Consider the following 25194-nt stretch of genomic DNA (forward strand, 5'->3'; position numbering starts at 1 on the left):
CGTTTAACAAATTGTTTTTCATCGAGTCCCCCTGCCATGTTCACTTTCCTTCTCTCTCTCTCTCTCTCTCTCTCTCTCTTTTACGTAAAACATGGTTATACTGCCAGCGTGAAAAAGCTGGAAATGAAAGTTTAATAACCTAAGCTTTTATCATTATGACGTCATTACGACAGTAAACCCGGGACCCTTGGACTTCCGTCGTGTAATTTACTGGGAAGTTGAATTGAATATTAGGTTTCTTCATCTATTTTCAGCTGATAGGATCCTGGTCAAACTGGACCAGAAAAAAGCAAAACAAAACGAAACAAAACCAAAAGAAAGAAAAACACACACACACACACACATACACACACACAAACATTCAAACAATAACAAAAACAAAGAGGAACCAAAAAAGAAACAAAAAACCTCATGCTTTTTCGTTTCGATGTGTTTTTTCCCCTTGAACTTACAAGTATCAACAAAGATGTGATATTGGAAATAAAATCTCATTTGAATTTGATTTTGAATTTAATGTTGCCTCCCCTGCCACCTGGACATTAAAACCAACCGATAGAAGGCCTATACCACTACCACACTATCCTTTCCACCTCCTGTTCTTACCGATAATTGTGTTACAATTATTGTGATGATTTTACCTTGCTGATCCTAGTACTATTGGCTGTGATTTGGCAAAACTAATTTGTGGCAAATTGCAGGTTCTTAACTGTTCGTCTACAGTTATTCGTTGTCTTTCGTTCCTTAAAAAAAATGGGACTTTAACTCGTTTTTGGTAGTTATTTTAACTTCAGTTCAGCAATTTCTGATTTCAGCTCAAAATAATTTGACAGAACCAGCAGGCATCTCCTCTCTCCGAGATGTAGGCTTACGTGGTTTTTCCAAATCAATAGCCTTACGTCAGAGTTGTTGTTTTGCAGCTTTGCCTCTTACCTCCGGGGAGACGTAAAAATGATTTACGTTTACTTGGTTAAGTTACGTGGTTTTGTCGAAACCATATAATACAACTGAAATGGTGGCGACTTTGTTGGCAAAGCCACGTATCTCGAGAAAGCCCCTGATAACTTGGAAAAAGAAAAACACCAACGACAGAAAGTGGTTACAATAATTTTGGTAGTGTAAATACTTTAAAATTGAATTGCATCATAATGAAGTACATTCAGCTGGTATCAAATGATGCAAGTGGTAGAAAAATTTTTAGGGTTATACAGCTGTGGGAAAATTCTCTCCTTTTAAATCCCCCCCCCCCAAAAAAAAAGGAAACAGAGATACGAGGTTTTGCCAAAGCAAAAAGGCAGTTGCAACTACAAGTGCTATCATTGCTACTACAGGATTCGCCATGACAATAGCTGTTTGTAAGCTTCTACAATTACCTCCTATACCTCTGCCACATGTATACCTATTACTTCTACCACGATGACTATTACAATATTATACTATTTCTACTACAACTATATTACTATCACTTCTACTACTACTAGGCCTACTACTATTACCACTACTGGTGTAATATACTACGTCGTAGTATATAGCCATAACAAACTCACCATATACTACTACTATACTACTACTACTACTATTACTACTACTACTACTACCACTACTGTTGCAATATACTACGTCGTAGTATAGGCCTATAGGCGCAACGAACTCACCATATACTACTACTACTACTACTAATACAAGGATACTCCGTCGTAGTTGCCATAACAAACTCACCATATACTACTACTACTAATACTACACCTGTACTACTTTTACTACTGGAACTACAACAACAACAACAACGACTACTACTACTGCTACTACTACTACTAGCAGTAGTAGTAGCAGTAGTACCTCAATGCTACTACTGCTACTATTACTACACGACTGATATTACTACTATAATACTTATATTTTAGTAATGTCATGCTACTGACACTGCTACTACTACTGCTATACTATACGTCCAACTTTCGCTAATCCTAACATACTGTCCTATCACGGAGGGATGAGGGAACGGCAAGCTCTCGTACCTTCATACTCACAACCTGGGCCCTGTTTTATGAACAGTTGTAAATGATTATGTAGCTGATTTCTATCATAAGTCTATGACAGGCAGTGTGAATACGAAATTTGTAATCAATAATATCTTTTGATAAAAGGGGGCCCAGATCCACATACTGCCATCATTGTTTTACCATGCTATACTGAAATATTATTTTAAAAACCCAGCATTTCCACAACTGTACAACAGCATGCCTTTCATTTGTCTTTCATTGATATATCTCATTTCATTTTGCAAAACAGTTGTCGTGACGATCTTTATACAACACCTTAATGCTTGCATTTCTTTCTCGATTCTGGCCTTTAAAGGTGGAACTTTTCTCCTCTCTGGTCTGAAAGGTGCAAAACTGCACCCGCAAATGTGCTCCCATTCTGATACGTGTAAACGCGCAAAATTGAACCTATTCTTCTTTTATAAGTACTGTAAAGTGAAAGTTTTGATGCCCAAATGTCACCTTTCTCGTCAGGAGAAAGGTGACGTTGTGACTGTTGTGACTATGTTGACGATGTTTCTTTGGTAAATACATTCATTTCATTTCATTTCATTTCATTCATTTCAGAATGAATCAATAGAATCAAAAGAAAGGACAAAAACAAACAAATGAATATCCATTAAAGCATGTTCAAATTATAGAGACTAAATCTCTAAGAAAACGATTTAACCCCGCCCCTCCCTCCTTCCGCTCCTTATTCCAAACACCAGGAATGTCGGCCTCAGCATCAAACCATTGGTTTTTTTTTCTTTTATGTGATAGCTTGTCAATAATCAGTGTTACCGAGAAAGAGACTACATTTCACGAAATCAATAAGAGCTTTATCGCAAAACGAGTTTTGTAAATTCTTTTTATGTTGAGATATTTGTGATTTAAGCTTCTAAAAAACAGAAGATAATAACAAAATAACGCATTTTATTCATCACAACTTCTAGAATTTAATTGCTTTTTCTTCGTTATTTCGCATGTTCGAGTGATCCCTGAGGTCATTCCAAAATGAGTGAAAATGTTCATTTTCACTAAGAATTCAATCCAATTTCACTCTAACTTCACTTTTTTTTTTGTTGTATTCACTCCTTCAAGAGTGAATATTTTCACTCATTTTTTTTTCTTTTTAGGGAGTAAAAATGACGCTGGGACCATTTTGCGATAAAACTCTTCATTGTGTACATGTAATAATGTAGGTGAGAGTGAGTGTGTAATGTGTATGCATATATCATACTTCCTCAAATTTTAGCAATAATTATTTCTTAATCTCTTTCTCTCCATCTCTATTATTTGTATATATGAAGAGTTTGTTTGCAAAAACCGATAAGTCCATTTTTGAAGATTTTGAAGTACAGTCTCTGTCATAAAGCACAAAATGATACCTTTTAAATGATGTATTGGTCACCACATAATTATAAAGGTTAATTTTTGAAGTTATGGTCAAAAGAAGCAAAAATTTTCTTATTATTCTCTTTGTTTTTCTTGACCTTTAATCGCAAATATCTCCATTTGGCAAATATGGACTTATCGGTTTTTGCGAACAAACTCTTCATATATATATATATATATATATATATATATACTGTAATTCGAAACGTCATTTTCAAAGCATAAATAGTAAACTATGTTTCGCAACTTAGCTAGGTGGAAACCAAAAGAAAAATGTCCGCCATTCACATTGACATCATACACACTAAGGAGTCATTCCTTTCTTCGATCTTAACCCAAAGTTGACCTCATTTTACACTCACACTTTTACTACTCACAGTCTGCCTCTCTGGGTAATCTTATTTCATTCAGACTTGAAAGATTTTGAAAGGATGGTACAGTTTCGATCGGTATGGGGCTAAAGGTTTTCAGCGTTTTTGTGATTATTTTTTTTTCTTCAGATAATGAGAAACCCCTTTTAAATCATGAAAGAGCGGATGATTAAGATGAATTCAAGGTTTATTGAATTGATGAAAACTGATTTTGAATTGGCTGAGATATCCAAAAACCAAGCAATCGTAATAATAGGTGTGACCCACTTTTTATTATAACCACTTGCTTTACTTTGTTTTTGGATATCTCGGCCATTTTCAAAAGCGATTTTTATCTAATTAACTTTCGATTCCTATTAATAGAATTGTGTGTTCTTTAACATTTCATAAAGACGTTTCTAAATCTCTTGCAAAATGTTAAAGGCTGAATCCTCACCTGAAACTACCGTACCCTGTCTTTGAAATCAGGGACAGTGTTGGAGAAAATGAGTTCAAGCTCGGACGTTACACTGTAAAAACATCGGTGTTAGATTTAACATCACGGGTGTTAAATCTAACACCCATCAAACTTCAATAAAGGACCACACCCACAGGTGTTAAAAATGCACTGTGATGGTGTTGAAAAGTGTTCACCTGACACTTCGCGGTGTTAATTTGACACTGTACCTGATGTTATTTTGACACTGTACTGGTGTTAATTTAAAAATGACACCACGTGGTGTTGATTTGATATTTGTTGGTGTTAATTTCAATGGTTTAACACTCGTCCAGCTTCAATAAGAGACCACACCAGCTGATGTTACTTTGGTGTAAATTTATTTTCACATTTTTTTTCAAATATCTAGTAGTTTAATGTAAAATTCTTGAACGTCTTGTTTAAATTAAAATCAACAAGAAGTGCAGTTACTAAGAAATTCTTCAAAAAACAGTTTGAAATTTGGAAATGACATCCGGAGGTGTTAATTTAACACCATAAAATGAGCACCGAAAATTTAACACCAGCTCGGTGTTCACTATTTAACACCGGACTTTTTGCAGTGTACAATGCTAATGGCAAGTTTCAAAGGCGGTTCATCCATGAGAAGAAAATAGTGAAACACGAACCAAAATGAGCAGTTGTTTAGTGAACCTAAAAAGGCTATTCTGTACTTTTGGTATCGACAAAGGTGTTAAGCCTGTTCGTTGCAAGTTCTTACTGCTGACTGCACAAAATTCCCACCGCCATACACATGGAATCGAAACATAAGATAATCATTATGTCAAGGACAGCAACTTGTCCTGACTTCGCCGATGTTAAATTTCGGTTTCGCCAATGTCTAGAAACTGCCCGTCAGGATTTTTGTAACTTTTATTTTTGACGCAAACTCAAACATTAATCACACTCTTTATGGCAGTATCTTATTGGTCAGTGAAGTTAATGTCAATGTATGTTTAGTGCTAGGTTATTGATCTGCCTAATCTATCCATTAAGGCGATGATAATTATTATCGTCTTTTAAAGCTTGAACAAAAGGTTCGCTTGAATAGTAATACACCGTCGCTTTTGTGGGTTTTGTTTTACCTGCATCCTCGACCTACAAAGTGAAACTGTCGACAGTGTCAGGATATAACACAACATTATAGGTTGTATGTGCAAGTACACGCATTTTTTTTTCTGTCCTCAAACTTTTCCTTTTGTGTATGTGTCTATATTTTATTGAGGGGAGTTGGTTGTTTTACAAGACAAGGTGAATTCAGTTTTGAAGGTAGAATATTCCTGAAGAAAGACGTGAGTCATAAAACTTGGACCAAATGAATTGGACTAAAATTGTGGTATACCCATGGGTTAGGGGGACAATAGATCTCTCGCATGAAAACAATAGATTATTGAGAAGAGGGTTGTTGTTATACGAGGTATGATTTTTTTTTTTCAGTTTGTCTGCCATCTGTAGAAAATGAAATTTGCAAGAACGCAACTGCTGAACTACGCTTTAAACAAACGTGTCGAAAAAAAAAAAACCCTACACATGATATCAGGTCGATTCCAGCTGGTTTATTTGATCATTTTGATATCTCATCTATTTCTAAACCGATTTTCATCAATGGACTTTTAATTCCTCTTAAAGTCATATGGAATTCAAGTAGTCATATAAGTAGTTCCTAATCATCTTGCATAAAGTTAAAACCTGAAGCCGAATCTCACCTGAATTATACCATAATACTTCCTTTAAGTTCACCTCCTTTTTTTTTTTTTGCTTACTTCTTTTGTTCTACTCCCTTTGCGCCCAATCATGCATTCTTATGCGAAGCTGCTATGTCATCATCCTTGCTCATTGTGATCTTGAGAGTATTCTCATTTCCTCGTTAAAATCATTTTAAGTTCTTAAACTCTGTGTCCAGTCTTTCATATGACCAATTTATAACGGTGCCAATGCAAAGGTCTAGAAATCATCTGGAAGTCTCCTTTATTACATGGACGATCTGAGTTCTAGCCACGACATGGTAACTGTGTCCATATGCGAGAAATTTTACGACTTGCAAAGTTCTACGACAAGCACAGTACATGATGAAAAAGAAATGAAAGCAGGAATTTTTACCATCGTCATTTAAGGAGATTTCTTAATGATTTTCAGATTTTTACATTGAAACATGACTGTGTAGATTGTTTGCACTGACTACAGAGTTACAGAATTCATATTGACTGGGATGAGGAATAGGAATGTTTTCAAGATTCGTAACAAATCACAACGAACGAGTTTGGTAACAAAGCAGCATCACGTAAGCATATTATAGGATTGGCTACTCAAGGAAGCAGAACAATAGAAACAAGCAGGCATAATTCAGAATACTCGATACAGTGAAGATGAACTCCCGTTGCTACATTACTAGAATATTAAAATGTGCCTACCATTGTTATTATCTTTGTTCAGTGTATCATGTTCGGGAATTTTTTTTCAGAGTATCGCTGTATTCCAGAAATTCCAGAAATCAATACAGTACATAGTAGTACTCTCGATTTATGTACAGTATTATCATGATGTGAATTAATATATAAATCATTAAGAATCCCCCCTTAAGGTGCCTGGTTTTTCCTCACCTTGTTGAAATAAAAAAGTGCCTTAAAAAAACACCTCTATCTCATGACTTAAAGTGGACTAACGCGGACATAGGGGGTGTGGGCTGTAATTGTGTTTTAGTGTGGGCAGAAAAAAAAAACACCTCTTGCAATGTCTCTTTTACTTTCTTATACTCAACACTTTCTATTTTTACTGGTACATTACTACATTGCCGTAGATATTTTTGTTTTACACATGTAATGAAACACTTTTGAGGAAAAATGTTGTAATGTTATTATATGTAACTCCATTATTGATTAGTTGATATATTTGCAGTTAAAGCTGCTAAAAAGAACGAAAAAAAAAAACAACAACCAGGTTTAATATTGCTCTATCTGATGACGGGCTTACTTTGATATGTTTAAAGATGGTGCTGAGCTCAATTGCAATAAAAATCTCTACATTTATATATGTGGAAGGTTGCTGGACTGTAATGCAAATCGTAACAAAAAGGCGACAATACGATCTGGCTCTAGTGTTTTGAATATGTATTTCATTCATTTACTTTCATTTATTCCATTTCAAGCCAAGCACAGTTACAGCATAAAATTTGCATGCATGTATACACACAAAGTCAAACGAAAGTGTAATATTTGTACTTCTTATCCTTCTTTTTTCTGAGCGTATTACTTTAGGTCTCTCTCTCTATCTCGCTCTTTACTACTATCACCTCTAAAATCCGGTGGAATTTCCCGATGCATCCCGTGATAAGTTTGCTCCAGTCAACAATGGTGAGTATTATTCACACAAATTATCACTTTATCAGCAGACTGGGAGAACGTGTTTCTTATTCTCATGGTTGGGTACAAGTCATTTCCGGTGTATTCGAAACAAACAACAGGCTCTCCTGTATACATGCGTGGAGCCGGAGTGTGGATCGACGTGAATGCAACTGTGCATGCACAAGATTAGTATCATGAACGAATTTACTTGGTAATACAGACGACACAGCGTTGACTTTCAGAATCCTCGATTTACCTTTTTTTTTTTTTGCTTAATTTTTCAGTAAAATTTCTTGTCGCTATCAGAAATGTTAAGATGTGCCCTATTTGCCGTTTTCATGGAAGGAAGGTATATATTAATTTTGTATCCACAATGCGCCGATCGTTGCTGAATTCTACATGTCCGACAATGAGAACTGACTTTGTTGCAATATAAGTCAAGAAAATGGATATTGTGAATTAATGGAAAATGCGTATTGATCTTTGTCGGTCGTATAAAAGCATTGATTGAACGGAATATAATGTCAGTGAAAAAGTTGAGACAAAAATATATATCGTCAAGGTCTAGTGCATGATTTTTAATGTACTGTCTATAACCTTAATTTTCTATGTAAGGTGACATCAAACGAGATTTTTTTTATGTGTGTGTGTTATTATCATGATTGTATACATACATTTATGAAAATACATTCTGTTTATTAAAAAAAATTTACAAACATATTTTATCATTTCATTTCATTTCATTTCATTTCATTTGTTTTTTTTTTTCTGTAATTGCTGGAAAACTTTCAGCGGCGTCGGGAAAAAAAAGTGTGCATTCGCATCTGCTGATTTTTACTTCCTGCTTTTCTGTTCTCAAAGGGAAAAATCAAAACAAAACATAACACAAAATCACGATGTAGGCCTACAGAAACGTTTTTTTTTTTCCAGTGAGATAGGCGGAAAATATCAAGGCTGTAAAGGAAATGATACTTTGATAAGAGAAAAAGAAAAGTTTTGACCTGTCATCAGTACTCGGAAATCACATGTTTATACGAGAAACCCTAGCAAAATATCCGGTCGAGGAGTGGTCTTGCGAGTCAAATAGTTACCCATAATATTATCTACATCGACAGAGTGGCAGAAGGTAAAACATTGGTTTGTTTGGTTGAATATTTCACCATGTAAGTCCCCACACGCATATTCATACAAATCTGTAATTTGGTGTAGGATTACTGTCATTTGATGATTATTTCGCAGTGTAGAATGACAGCCCTTTTATTTCAACCCTTTTTATTTCTACTTTTGAAAGGAAAGTGGTCTAATACAATTATATAGGCCTATTTTGGAAGGAGATTAAAAACGCCACAAAATTATAATTATAATCCAAGATTAAAGTTTCCCCATGAATAGGGGACATATTTAAGAAGATTAAAGATAATGGTTATTCTCAATTGGATATTCTAATAATATTGTTATATGTGATACATCCAATCTTCCTGAACGAGCCTAGATATAGAGAGTTACGCCATTTTGATAGTCACAAACCATAATTATGTCCCTGCGTAGGAAGAGAACTTTAAAGGGTCATTCGAGAAAATACTAGTAAAATCCACATCACGTAGTACATACATCGATAGTGTCATAGATTTACGGAAGTCAGTGTGGTCCTTAAGCAGATAAAACAGCACTCTGAAAATCCAAACCATAATTCACTGAACAAGGATGATGACATAGGAGGCTCACAAATTCCAGAAATGTAGCAATGTAATTCCCTTACAATACTGCTTGCTTTAAAATTCACTTTTGTAGAATCCACGCATCCTATCTCTTTTCTTTCTTTCTTTTTTTTTTTTTGCTTTAATGAGCACCTAATCATGGATTCTTAATGTGAAGCTGCTATGTTATTAGCCTGGTTCATTGTGATTTGTAATGTATTCTGAAAACATTCCTTTTCTCATCCAGATCACTATGGCCCGAATTCACAAAGGTGGTTTCAAAAGAAACTACGATTTCTACAAACCATGGTTTTTAGAAACCGTGGTTTCGAGTCTGTGATTCACAAACGGTGGACTAAAAAAACTACGGTTTCAGTTGAGTCCACTGTTTCAGACCACCCCAAACAGTTGACTCAAAATCGTGACGTAGAAGGCTATACGGAGAAACCATGGTTTCTGCCGAAACCACCTTTGTGAATTGCAAGTTGAAACCATATATGGTTTCAAATCTGAGGTTTGAAACCATGGTTTCGAGCAAAACCACCTTTGTGAATTCGGGCCTATAAGTTCTGAAACTCGAAGTTCTGAAGTTTTGAAACTGTACTCGTAACTAATTGAGTATATGAATATAAGAACGACCCAAGTCCACGGAAGACCATTTCGAGTAAACTTAAAAAAAAAAAAAAATCAAATCTCTTTTATTTGTCCAATATATTCTATTTAACTGTGATGGGAAGGCAACATTGTACATAAAAATCAGAACATATATTATTATGACAATTAACATTTACATTAATTGTGGAGAGGCCATTTTGTGTGATGGACTTGGGTCGTTCTTTGATTCATAATTTATGTGACCCTGCACCTCTAAACAAACAAAAAGTCGCCATACCTGAATTTTTAGTTAAGACCATATTCTGAAAGAGCAGACTTTAAGCTTTAAAATGATGTATAACTCAAATCAAATGGACTCTCCTAACCTATCTAAATATTGGAAAGAAAGCACAAACTCAGGAAAAGCGTGAACTGAGAAAAGAGGCTCTGAAGTACAGTGTTTATTCAAGCGCTTAATCTTTACCAAACCCTGCTGGCTGTGCGACGAATGGGACAAAAAACAGGAAGTAAACCACCAGAGTAACAACAATGAAGGGATTATCAGATTAACTGAAATTAAGCATGCCTCGTTAACACATTCTGTCCATAATTAATGCCAACTTTCAAAGCAGTAGCACTATCCTTTCAAAATTTATTAGAGTTGAAAGTGGAAAGTGTGGACAAGGTTTTTCAGAAATGAAAAAGGGATTCTAAAGACACACCTAATAACACTATTCTACCAAAAATGTTCGAGATAAACTGCTAATAAAAAACACTTTCCTGCCCGTTTTATGATACCAAATTTTAGCATAATGTAAAAGACGACCCGCTCTTTCAGAAAATATAAAAAAAGTCAAGTTCGGTTAGGTTGACCCATTTCACTTATTTTCAGTCCTCACGTAAAATCAGTGTGTGCGACTTTATGTTCGTTTTGAGGTGCACGGTCACATAATATACATGATATTCTGCTATAGAGATGAGAGAAGGACGAGAGAGGGCGCTATAATATGAATGTAAGAATGACCCAAGTCCTTCATTCTTACATTCATATAAGATTTAACTCATTTATTTCAGGCACTTCCGGGGGTAATTAGGATTTATCATTTATACACAAGATGGATGAGTCCATGCATAAGCTACAATTTCCCATGTCAAACAACAATGAAGGGATTATCAGATTAACTGAAATTAAGCATGCCTCATTAACACATTCTGTCCATAATTAATGCCAACTTTCAAAGCAGTAGCACTATCCTTTCAAAATTTATTAGAGTTGAAAGTGGAAAGTGTGGACAAGGTTTTTCAGAAATGAAAAAGGGATTCTAAAGACACACCTAATAACACTATTCTACCAAAAATGTTCGAGATAAACTGCTAATAAAAAACACTTTCCTGCCCGTTTTATGATACCAAATTTTAGCATAATGTAAAAGACGACCCGCTCTTTCAGAAAATATAGAAAAGTCAAGTTCGGCTAGGTTGACCCATTTCACTTATTTTCAGTCCTCACGTAAAATCAGTGTGTGCGACTTTTTGTTCGTTTTGAGGTGCACGGTCACATAATATACATGATATTCTGCTATAGAGATGAGAGAAGGACGAGAGAGGGCGCTATAATATGAATGTAAGAATGACCCAAGTCCTTCATTCTTACATTCATATAAGATTTAACTCATTTATTTCAGGCACTTCCGGGGGTAATTAGGATTTATCATTTATACACAAGATGGATGAGTCCATGCATAAGCTACAATTTCCCATGTCAAACTGAGTTTTGCCAAAAATTGGACTTGGGTCGTTCTTTATTATTCAGGTCTTCAATTTATTGGTATTCAAATGCAGAAGTCTTGAAATCATCGGGAGACATCCTTTTAAGGCCAAGTCGCTAATAAAATACTGAAGAATTCAATATTTGTGTCCAACAACAACAGCAACAACAACAAACATGACGAACAACAAACAAACCTGAGCGTTCGTACTGCTCTGTGTATGGTCATCTTTTGATAATTGCAGTGATTTCACATTCTGGTAGCGTTGGCTGAACTGCACGGATTGGACTTCAATCAACTGATTGCTATTCAGTAAGTAATTAATTTAAAGGTTGGAAAAGTTTCCTAAAATTGGGACTGAAACTAAAAGATAACACAGGTGCTAATTCTGGTATTCCTGACAAGTTTCCAGTTCATCGGTACTCAATTTTTCCTTTCCAGGTATTTCATTTCATTTCCACTTCATTTGATTTGTTTTAGATATCCAAATTCAAAATTACTACAAAATCAACTTGAGGATTTGTACAAGAAGGTAAAATGGAACGAAGCTAATGCAAATGTGTACATTAAAAAAAAATCAAAGAATAGTATCGTATATGAATGAAATGTACTTACACTCACCTGCACAAACATGCAAATACAGGTATATTATATGCATAATGATCAGATCTTTAGGAAAGAAACAAGAGTTGAAATGGCACTAAGTAGTTTGGAATATGAATATGAAAAAAAAGGAGCTTTAACAATAAGAAAGATCCCTGATTAAAGAAAACAAAAAGAAAACAAGCATACATTTACATTCATTGTAAGTGCTTCGATATCAAAGTAAAGACATAACGAATTTCAATGCATGTGCATATAACCATAATTATATGTTTATGATGTTTGTAGTCCGCGTGTTGATACCAGTACAGAAAAGATGACGAAGGGATAGTGAGCATCTCAGTCCAACAGTGATATTTATAAATAGCACTGTTTGACTAAAATGCATTGATAGCCTACTTCGTCATCTTTATATATATATATATATATATATATATATATATATATATATATATATATGTCTGTGTATGTGTGTGTGTGTGTGTGTGTGTGTGTATGTGTGTGTGTGTGTGTGTGTGTGTATTCTTTGCAGCAAAGTCAAGTCGTCTACTACTGTACTGATCTATAGCAATACTGTGACTTTTAGCCGGTAATTATCGGTTGCTCATTCAGGATCAAACATCTGATACTTTCGGCATGTTTCAGGGTATTATTGCGTGGGAGTTCCGACCGATATATAAGTTGTGATCTAATATCATCGTAGCTACACCTAGCTTTTATGTATAGATACGACGTATAGGCTTGCACCTTTATTCCGTTAAAGGGCTGGTATGGTTTAGGGTTGCGAAGGAGATTCAGATTTTAACTCCTTGCGACCACTTTGCCTTACTTAGTGTTTGGATATCATACCGTTTCGAAACTGATTTTCACCAAATGAGCATAAATTCTGTATTAATGCTCTTTCATATTTCATAAGTGGTTTCCAATTATCTCAAAAGAGTTAAAATCTGTACTTCTACATAAACCAAACGTATACAATTTTGATCCGAAAACTCTATGATGTCATAAATCTTTGATTTTGCTGAAACTTTGCCGTGCTGCTTGTTTGATTATCCTTCAAATTTGTTTGAGTAACGTTATTCGAACCTTTTAATACAGCTTGTTATAAAACTCTCTTTCTCTCACCGTGTTGCTCCAGTCGCCTCATTAGATCTCAGATTATAGTTTTGGCTTTTTAAAATAGGATATCTTAACAGTTTGGAAGAATGGAAAAGTTTAATCAATAGTCTGCAATGATAATCAAAACTATTATGCTCCCTAAAGTTTCATAAATTGAAATGCAACTTTTTTTTTCACTATTCCACCTAAATTTAAGCAGATATTTTATGTTTCCTTTGTTCTTTCACCCTCGATTCGTGTGTGTGTGTGTGTGTGTGTGTGTGTGTGTGTCTGGATTTTTATTGCTGGGATGGATTTATTTCTCGTACAAAAGGCATCAAAGCAACATGTCTTACATACAAGTTCATCCTTCAACATTAAAGGGACTGTACAGTACTGGTTGAGGTAGGGATTCATGTTTTGAACATTCCTAAGTGAAATAATGAAAAGCCGTCTTATGAAATATGAAAGAGCATGTAATTTTAAGAAGAATTCAACGTATACTTGATGAAAATTGGTTTTCAAATGGATGAGATATCCCAAAATGTGCTTATAATAAAAGGCGACCTGCCCCAACTTTATTAGTATCTCTTTGTTTCACCTTGTTTTTCGATATCTCAGCCATTTCAAAACCGATTTTTAACTTTTTTTTAAACTTTTAATACCCATTAGAACCGCATGCTCTTTGACATCTCATAGAATGGTTTCTGAATATCTCCAAAACGTTAAAAGCTAAATCTTCACCTCGACCAGAACTGTACACACCCTTTAATTTTGAATCTTGGGATAATTTTAGGTGGTAAAGACATTCATATCAATTTTCAGTAATTTTTATAACCTTACCTTTGAATTTTCGGACCTACAGTTTTGCAAACTAAATTCTACGTAGGCCCCATCATATTTGCGGTAATTTTTATGAGACACCTTTATACCATGACATGACCATTAACATTTGTTTTCAGTATGTTCTTTATTTCATGCAATAAAGAAACACAGTTGTATATCCATTTTGTACTCTGTTGTGTGTGTTCATATACAAATATTTAGCCAAAGTTTCTTGATAGTTATTCACACTAAGAATAGTTGTGATAGTAGATAGATGAATAAATTGTATATTTCTAACTTTACTATGCTTCAAAACACAGGTTTAAACATGGGGCCAGTATTTTGGAATGTCATTCCATATTTGATAAAATTATTTCACAGACTTTCATTATTCGAAAAAAACAACAACTATAATTTTGCTTTATTGTCGATAGACAAATATTATAAATTTCCAACTGTTGTGTTGTGTCTCTGGTCAAAATGTTACCTTGTATTGTTCCTTTGTTCTATAATATATATTATTGATCCTTTTTATACGATTTGGAAATGAAATGAAATGAAATGAAATGGAACGAATGAAATGAAAGAATATAAATGATTTATTGATCAGCATTAAGGGGAATTACTCACTACAATGCATAATATACGGGCCAGAATGGTGCAACGAGACAGAGTACAGTAACTAAGATAACTGCATATACCTGCGGGGTTTGCGGACGTCAGCCAAACACTTACTTTCACAGTGTGTTACATGGTAATGGTGTAATTTCCAACAAGAATTGCTTACATAATTATGGAAAGTTCTTGTAGCGCCTGGGAAGTTTGATTTTGAAATTCTTCAGCACCTGAGAATAATGTGGGCTTAACTTTGTGGCCTCGTTTGGATCAATACCAAGTTGGTTATGAGGATTATGGTAATAAGATTGACATTGTAATCGCCAGCACGAAAGAAAAAACGAACAAAGTAAATGAGAGAATAATATCTTCGTTTCAAATGTCTTCATCATCCTAAGATAGTAGGCCGAATCACCATGAAAGGCGGACATAAATAGATCTTAAGCATAATCAGAGACTTAAAGGAACACAATGTATTGAGAGAAAGGTGGAGTGTAGGCAATCAAGCAAAGGCAACGAACAGTTCGTAAGACGTCTTTCCAAATACTAGATCAAGTTCTGTTCTATTTTGGGTAACTGTTAACCGCTATATGTAGCCTACATGTACTATTCAACACAAACCAATCAGTGCCAGTATCTTTCCGGTTTGTGGTCGCTTGGAGCTGTGTTCAAAACACAAAAGCGGGTAAGCTTTCAATCGCTCATTAAAGACAGTTTCGATTATTTCTTTAGTTTCTTCTTCAACTTTTTTTTTTCTGTAGCTTTGCTCTATGAGTCGATAGCGGTCCAGACCCCTAGTCACGGAATACCCTAGGCAAACCATCGTGTTCACTGACTTCACGACATCGAAACTTCACGGAGACGGAAGAAAAGTCGAAAGTCGGAAGAAACTTGACCTTCATAGAAAATAGGCCTAAAAATAGAACATTCGTCGGGTGACTGGAACTTTGATAAGGGCGTTAAGTTGCCACTAAACCCATAGTGTTCGAGACAACTTAACGCCCTTGTCATTTCTCATCCGATGATATGGTCATTCTCGAGTCCCCTCCCCCTCTCTCATTTTCCCTCTTCCTTTCTTCTTCATAATCATATTCTTCTACTTTTTGTTGATTGTTTTGCTTTGTTTTGACGAAGAAAAAAGAAAGAGGTCCGTCTGGAAGAATGAAGCCAAGATGTTTCCCTTTTTCTGGTTTCGCAACGAAACCACACGGTGCATCCAAATATATGTATGTATTTCAAGCAATGGGGCAATAATGCAAATTTGTATGAAGTTTCACGTTCACCTCGATAAGAATTCTCCGGGAGTGTGAACAAAACTTGCTATGTATTCATTTACTTTGGAATGATTGGTTTTTACTTTTGGGCTTATACAGTTCGTGATATGATAAAAAAATGATACGAATTCATTTTCCACTTGTGGGTCTCAAGTCCTTTCAACAAGCTCTTCTTTATTATAATATATACGAGATTATTCGAAAAAAAAAACAACAACTATAATTTTGCTTTATTGTCGATAGACAAATATTATAAATTTTCAGCTGTTGTGTTGTGTCTCTGGTCAAAATGTTACCTTGTATTGTTCCTTTGTTCTTTGCATATTATTGATCCTTTTTATAAGATTTGGAAATGAAATGAAATGAAATGAAATGGAACGAATGAAATGAAAGGATATAAATGATATCATATTGATAAGCATTAAGGGGAATTACTCACTACAATGCATAATATACGGGCCAGAATGGTGCAACGAGACAGAGTACAGTAACTAAGATAACTGCATATACCTGCGGGGTTTGCGGACGTCAGCCAAACACTTACTTTCACAGTGTGTTATGGTAATGGTGTAATTTCCAACAAGAATTGCTTACATAATTATGGAAAGTTCTTGTAGCGCCTGGGAAGTTTGATTTTGAAATTCTTCAGCACCTGAGAATAATGTGGGCTTAACTTTGTGGCCTCGTTTGGATCAATACCAAGTTGGTTATGAGGATTATGGTAATAAGATTGCCATTGTAATCGCCAGCAAGAAAGAAAAAACGAACAAAGTAAATGAGAGAATAATATCCTCGTTTCAAACGTCTTCATCATCCTAAGATAGTAGGCCGAATCACCATGAAAGGCGGACATAAATAGATCTTAAGCATAATCAGAGACTTAAAGGAACACAATGTATTGAGAGAAGGGTGGAGTGTAGGCAATCAAGCAAAGGCAACGAACAGTTCGTAAGACGTCTTTCCAAATACTAGATGAAGTTCTGTTCTATTTTGGGTAACTGTTAACCGCTATGTAGCCTACATTTACATGTACTATTCAACACAAACCAACCAGTGCCAGTGTCTTTCCGTTTTGTGGTCGCTTGGAGCTGTGTTCAAAACACAAAAGCGGGTAAGCTTTCAATCGCTCATTAAAGACAGTTTCGATTATTTCTTTAGTTTCTTCTTCAACTTTTTTTTTTTCTGTAGCTTTGCTCTATGAGTCGATAGCGGTCCAGACCCCTTGTCACGGAATACCCTAGGCAAACCATCGTGTTCACTGACTTCACGACATCGAAACTTCACGGAGACGGAAGAAAAGTCGGAAGTCGGAAGAAACTTGACCTTCATAGAAAATAGGCCTAAAAATAGAACATTCGTCGGGTGACTGGAACTTTGATAAGGGCGTTAAGTTGCCACTAAACCCATAGTGTTCGAGACAACTTAACGCCCTTGTCATTCTCATCCGATGATATGGTCATATTCGAGCCTCCTCCCCCTCTCTCACTTTCCCTATTCCTTTCTTCTTCATAATCATATTCTTCTGCTTTTTTGTTGTTGATTGTTTTGCTTTGTTTTGATGAAGAAAAAAAAAGAGGTCCGTCTGGAAGAATGAAGCCAAGATGTTTCCCTTTTTCTGGTTTCGCAACGAAACCACACGGCGCATCCAAATATATGTATGTATTTCAAGCAATGGGGCAATAATGCAAATTTGTATGAAGTTTCACGTTCACCTCGATAAGAATTCTCCGGGAGTGTGAACAAAACTTGCTATGTATTCATTTACTTTGGAATGATTGATTTTTACTTTGGGGCTTATACAGTTCGTGATATGATGAAAAAATGATACGAATTCGTTTTCCACTTGTGGATCTCAAGCCCTTTCAACAAGCACTTCTTTTTGATAATATATACGAGATAATTAGAAACGGTTCATAAGATATTAAAGATCCAACAATTCTGAAAGGTATTCAATGCTTGTTTCAAAGGGGACAAATACGTAATAATTGAGTATATGAATATAAGAACGACCCAAGTCCAATTTTTGGCCAAATTTAGTTTGACATTGGAAATTGTAGCTTATGCATGGACTCACCTTGTGTGTAAATGATAAATCCTAATTACCCCCGGAAGTGCCTGAAATGAATGAGTTAAATCTTATATCAATGTAAGAATGAAGGACTTGGGTCATTCTTACATTCATATAATAGCGCCCTCTCTCATCCTTCTCCCATCTCTATAGCAGAATATCATGTATATGAATCAAAGAATGACCCAAGTCCATATGAATCAAAGAACGACCCAAGTCCACCACACAAAATGGCCTCTCCACAATTAATGTAAATGATAATTGTCATAATAATATATGTTCTAATTTGTATATACAATGTTGCCTTCCCATCACAGTTAAATAGAATATTATTGGACAAATAAAAAAAGATATGAAGTTTTTTTTAGTTTATTCGAAAAATTCTTCCATGGACTTGGGTCGTTCTTATATTCATATACTCAATTATGAAAATACAATTGAATTACATCAATAGTTACAGTAGGCCCTATATCACACATACAAACTACCAAAAAAAAAAAAAACACACACACCACACACACGAATGAATGAAATCAAACACATCACAATGAAGTACACAAACGATTATTTTGCAGTACGAGCAAATGATACAAACAAACAAACACACACACACACACACACAAACACACACACACACACACATACACACAGTGAGTTTACACTGAGTTACCAGATAAAGATCAAAAAAATATACAGCGAGCCAACTATGCCCCAGTACTGTCTAGTTTGTTTGATTGGTCGGGTTTTTTTCTCTCTCTCTCCAATGCGAATATTGACATTAATGAATTGCGCTTGTTCGAAATAAAATTACATACATTTTGACAGATAGAGTAAATGAATGCAAACGTATATAAGAGACATAGTATTACTGCCCCTTTATGATACCGATATTGGTAATGACAATCAAGATCATACTTATTAGTTTAAGATGAAACTTAAAATAATCAATATAAAAGTGGTGAAGTTGAAACAGTATAACGATACTAAGGAAATATCAATTAGAGCAATTAATTTTTTCAGTCATAACGTTTAACAAAATAGGACTTTTTTATAAGCATCTGTACATACCAGATGAAAATAGTATTCATAAATGTTCGTTTTGTGAAGAAAGGTTGAAAAAAATATTAGGCTTTCCTTGTAAAATCTGTAATGCAATCTGGAATGAAACAGAAGAAACGGATAAAAGGGAAGCTTATATAGAGAGTAGAGCTAAATTTACATCATAAGACAATACTTTCGGTTTTAAAGATAGGAATATTGCTTGAAATTGTGTAGTGATTCTAATTAAAGCAACATGCTCAAGTACAGCCCAGACGCTGGATGATCGTCTGCTAAGGAGGGCCATAATGTTGTTAAGGTGTATTGGTTTCTATTCGCCATTAACTGCACGCAAAGTCGCGTCATCTTCGTCAGATTATTATGAATATATATTGCAAAGGGAAACTACAAACTTCCAAGACATTCAGAATGCAATAATTTGTATAATTGTCTGCTTGATTTTATTTCAGGTCATCACCGACTGCTTTTAGTTCTTTCCTAAGATCGTCTTCTTCTTCTCTTTCGCAAAAAAGAAAGCTTCGTATTGAATAATGTTTGATACCATTAATTGCTGACTATAAGCCAGTTCACAGTTCCAATCTGATCATGTGCAGACAAAGGTCATTGCAGACCTACTCTTGAAATGGATTTGCAGCTGAGGTATTCAAAACCTATATAGGGCTTCTTGACAGCTGTGTTGTGAATAAACCACGTGCTGTTTGGTTTTTACTGGTGAATGTGCGCTCTTTTCGGCAATATCAACAAAGCCATTCATGCAGCACTAACAAGTAAATTATCACTTCCTGCATGGCTGTTTTCAACTGCTCTTCTGGAAGACCATTCCATATTTTGCTAAGTCTGTGGTTGGAGAGATCATTTGAGGCGAGTTCCAATTGTGAACTGGCTAATTGCTAGTCAATGCTACTGTCGACTCGGCATCATTACTCGCCCGTTTTTCTTAAAAATTTGGATAGGTAGGCGGACAACTTCACCGCCTTAGCTACCTGCTCTTTACAATGAATGGATTAATGAAGTGGGATCTTTTCCCTGCGTGAGACATGAACAATCACGGGACCTCCATTTTAATTTCTTATCCGATAGATAGAGTGTTTTGCCTCTTATTAGAGGGAAGGGTATGATTGCACACGTCATTGTTCAACTAGACTCGGTGGATTCGAACCCGGGTTATTTGGATGATTGGGAGACTTGGCGCGAAACTGAGCAAAACCACCGCCCAAACCTGATGGACTTGTAGGCAATGATGATAAGAATTAATTCTTTGTGCTGCTTAACGATATAACCTTACAACCGGACTAGAATCAGACTCAGATTCCGTGGTCTTACGGACAGTGTCGCAACAACTACTCTTAAACGTGTACGAAAATAAAAATATTGGGAAGGCACACATCAAGATGTAGCGTGAAGTTGTGTTCATTCTAAAGTTTGATGGCATGAATTTGGTTTGAAGTTTCTAATACAATACGAGTATGAGAGTATCAATCATAATGTTAATGTTGTAAGAGGCAAGCAGTTTTCTTGTTAAACATGAAACCATTTCAAAGATTATCTTTTTTTTTTTTCATTCCTGACTTGGCGTGCAATAATTCCGTTTTGTTTCCACAATGATTATCTCGAATGAGAAAACAATAAAATAGGTCATGTTCCTTTTTTTTTTTGCGTATTTTTTTTTTCTTTTCATAGAAATGGGAATGCGGTCACCACCATTTAACCATGAGTCGGAACGATATACATTTTGATATATTTTACTTCTTTCCAAATATTCCATTAAAATTATGCATCAGGTCGGTGAATTTCAGTACAAACAACAACAACAACAAAGAGATACAACGAACAAAATCTCGTTGTATGGGAGGGGGACTCGCACCTTATACCCAATTTGTCCATCTCCATAAACTTTTAAAGTACACAATCGGCGCATAGGCCTACTCCATCAATCGGGAGGTGACAAATCACAAGTTAGCCGTTCACGTTGCCCTGAATATTCATATTCTTACTGTTTTAACGGAATATTTAGGAAATTCTCCGCCAAAACGTGCGCACCAAGTTGTTGAATTTTAATAATCTAGAACTGCAAATATCCCTCGTGTGAGAGGGGAATACCCTGGCCGTCCCATACCCTGAATTCCCTCGTTTGGTGACTGCGCCCCCTCGCTTGTGCATGCTCCTCACCTCCCTCCCCCTCCTCACCCCCCCCCCCCCCCCCTCTCCCCTCTCCTCCAGATTGAACAGGATATTCTTGACATGTGCTCTCCGACTAGATGCCATCCATAGACTGTCTAAACTTTGACCTCTTCATTAACGGTCTTTTCCTTCAGTGTGTCTTTGATTTTGTCCGCCTCCCTCGATTGGGAAAAAAAAAGAAAATAAACTATACAAAGATATTCATTAATCAATCAATTAGTAATGAATCATTAATAGATAATTTTTCAACGACAAGATTTTGTATTTCTTTGTTTCTCTTTTATTCTTTTCCTGTAAAAGTAGACAGTGGAAAGCAAGAAGTGGCCTACAAAGTCATGTAAACGTAGCTTTTATTCAACGCTTCTCCTATACTTTTGAAAAACAAAATTGACGTGGAAAATTGACGCATCATTGGCGATTGCGATGGGCGAATGATATGCATTGGATCAAGCACGTCAGTGGTGCTTTTTGAGGGCAATCGTGTGTGTGTGTGTGTGTGTGTGTGTGTGTGTGTGTGACCATGACGTATTCTGTTACGACATCAACTGCCCCATAGGGATCTGTACAAGTGGAGAATATTCGCAGTGTTGAAATTTACTCACATTTCTCGCTACAAGAATTTACCGCGAAAATAATAGCGCGCGATTCTTTCCCCTCGTTATTTGTAATATTGTTTCGTAATAATATTGATATCAATGACGTATTGTAGGGGTCTAATTGTTTGTGTTATTTGAAGATTTCGTAGCATTTGCTAGTCCTGTAATGTGAGTATATTTGACCACTTCCCTTTTCACTTAATTGGCGTGACCGTCCGCGATATCAAAACTATGAGAGATTAATTTTCCCCGTCTGGGGTTGGAAAATTACTCGCGCCAAAATTTGCGGTTTTACACAATGAGCGACAGGCTTCTACAAAATAGCAACATCAATATAAGACGAAACCACACTAGCTCACGCTCTTACACATTACGGAAATATGATACATATTAACAAATTGAAACTAGAGAATTAAACAAAAGCCCAACAAGCATTATTATCGCTTTGTACGGAAATGTCTTCTGTCTATTGAAAGCTTTTCTCTTTCTTAACCGAGCTCTCTTCATTTACGTATGAGTTAGTAATTATGGAACGCCAGACTAACATCACATTGTGTGTGTGTCTGTGTGTGTGTGCTTTAATTTTTTTCTTTCCTTTTCCCTTGTCTGTTTTTTCTCTCTCAGTCCCTCTCTCTCTATCTATCTATCTAATCTCGTCTTTTCTATTATAGTGAATATCTCCTTCTCTTTTTTTTTTTCATGTACAAATGTAAACAAACTGAAGGCACAAAGAATTCTTACATGATTGCGTTGCCTTTTAATTACTGTCTTAAAAACAACAACAAAGGTTGCATTATGACAAACATGTTAAACACTCTTTTCTTCATAAATCTATGTACATATTTACATCATAAAATGGACACTCCCCACAGAGGGTATGGATTGACGCATGTTGAAGATGGCAACAATGCCACATGACAGCTAAAAGGTCATAAATGCCAGAAAAAATGACCACGAATTACATGTAAATCTCCCATCATCTACTGCCTGAAGAAGTTTTTAGAGATCTTTTTCCAAAAAAGAAAAAATGCTTAAATGTTGAAAATCCTTTTCCAGTATGTAGTAGTTACCTTCAAAATGGCACAAGAGTCTTCAGCAAACAAAGAGAGGCCTTGACGCACAGACTCATGTGTGGATCTTACATCTCTCTGGCCCTCGAGTGGCTAGAGAGGATCACGTGCCCAAGGTAAATTTCTATCTTTTGGAACGTACAGGCTGGATCCAAAGTCTAAGACTCAGTGTTTTTTATCATCACTGAAAGCATGCAAAGCAAAAGTAAGCAAAGAAACAAAGAAGCAAACAAAATACAAAACTAGACAACATTAAACAAATGAACAAAATCCCGGGGGGCAGAAATGGATGAATGAATAAATGATGAACTTAATTGGCAACATTTTTGGTGGAATGGTTATGAAGAATCAATGGGTTCAAACAGCACCGCCTTGTATGGTGGCGATGTCAAAAATGGATAAAGTGCTAATCTCAACTGGCCTTTTGATTCGACTGTTGCCCCTGGCTAGCTCTGCTTACTACATACAGATCTTATCAAAAAAAAAGAAAGAAAAAAAGAGCCAAGTTTGCTCAGCTAGATAGCCAAAAAGAGCCTGCATGTGAATGCACAGAACAGTCAACAAGTTGCCTTGTCCACAGTGTAAGACTACATCACCATCTACTTAAGATCGATATGATCGTTTCAGTCCACCACGCACGTAACCGTACTTATCTATGTTACGTAGAGCGAACTGTGTATGACTAATGAACCCAAACAAAAGAGAATGGCTCTAATTTTTACTCGCAGTTGAGTATGGAGTCAAGTGGACCAGGCACACAATGTGTCCATTCAAATGCCATCTTACTAAGCTCTGTATTTCTTTAAGATATTAATGAACACACTGTTTAACTACCAAAATATTCTCACCGTCTGAAGTGGGGACAATGGGCAGCTACGATTTCACATTACAACTTGAAATTGTAGCTGAAGTTTCTCACTTCTCAACGAACTCACATTGGGGCTTTTCATCCATGAAATTTGTGTCCTTATCAAGGTTAAGCAGGACAGACCTGTCCTTGTGTGAATGAATACATACATTTCTTGTTTTCTTTAACCAACCCTTATCACAAAATAAATTTGGCCTCTCTGTTTTGTACACATGATCAAATTTCATAACTTCACCATATCAGAAAGTCCAAGAGGATGATCACTGGATTGACCGTGCACTGTCTCAGTCCCACATGTATCGTTTCCTGTCAGGTTTGCAGCTTTTAATGTGCATCTGGTATTGTGAATTGCTGCGGTGAGAAGCTACTGATGCCGAGATCTAGAAGAACATCTTCTCTTGCATTCCACGAAATTAGTTACCTGGGGGATCTGGGCCTATGCAGGAGCCTGACGTTGAACAAACTGAACAATTTTTTTTTTTTTGCTCCTCATTAGCTGTCTACTATCTAGCTAGCACTTTGCAGGACCGCTGCAAAAGGCTGGCGTTTAGTTCTGTAGCAGAACAGAGCATGCATGTGTGTGTGTGTGTTTGTGTGTGTGTGTGTCTAGTGTAGAAGAATGGGATCATTGCTGCTGCAGGTTTCTCCATCAGCCGTCTATTACTTGTCAAGCAACATGCAGGGTCCAGGGAGAAGTGGATAAGAATCACAATATGGGGAATATGTAGTCTCTCTTCCAGGCCAAGAGTTTCCTCAAAAAAGCTGGTGTTAAATTTGAATGTAGTCTTCAGTCAAGGCTGAGATTCCTGTAAAACAATGGTTTACATCTGACTGTAACCCCAAGTTTGGGTAGAGAGTCCTGTCAAACACTGGATTCAGCTTTAAATGTAGCCTCCAGACACAGATGAGAGTTCCATCAAACACTTGGGTCAAATCGAAATGTAGTCTTCAGTCAAGGAAATATATAGAAGAGAATAAAACTGAACGACAAAGAAGGTTTAAATAAATAATATTCTTTTTTTTCCCCCTCACATAACATTTTCATTAGACCACATTAGGTAAGAGAAGACTTCTTTCATTGTCAGGAATACAATGTACTCAGGATGTAGAGACCTCAGGGCATAAACTGCTATTTCTGAGACATTAGTAGTTCTTTAACACAGCATTTTGAATCACTGAATGGAATACAGTGGACTCCCATTATAACAAAATCATGAGGATCAGCAGTTTTCTCTCTTTATAACAAAATTTTGTTATAACTGAACAAATAAACA

General features: G+C 36.0%; 1 protein-coding gene across 1 annotated transcript in view; it reads right to left on the reverse strand.

Annotated features, from left to right (window-relative positions):
* LOC139719824 (PAX-interacting protein 1-like) overlaps positions 1-25194 on the reverse strand; it is a 56458-nt gene that overhangs the window by 8634 nt on the left and 22630 nt on the right. The window lies entirely within an intron of this gene.

The sequence above is a fragment of the Diadema antillarum genome, unplaced genomic scaffold (assembly GCF_040938485.1).
Source record: "Diadema antillarum isolate AM-2024a unplaced genomic scaffold, OU_Dant_1.0 scf00000115, whole genome shotgun sequence".
In the NCBI taxonomy this organism is placed as follows: Eukaryota; Metazoa; Echinodermata; class Echinoidea; order Diadematoida; family Diadematidae; genus Diadema; species Diadema antillarum.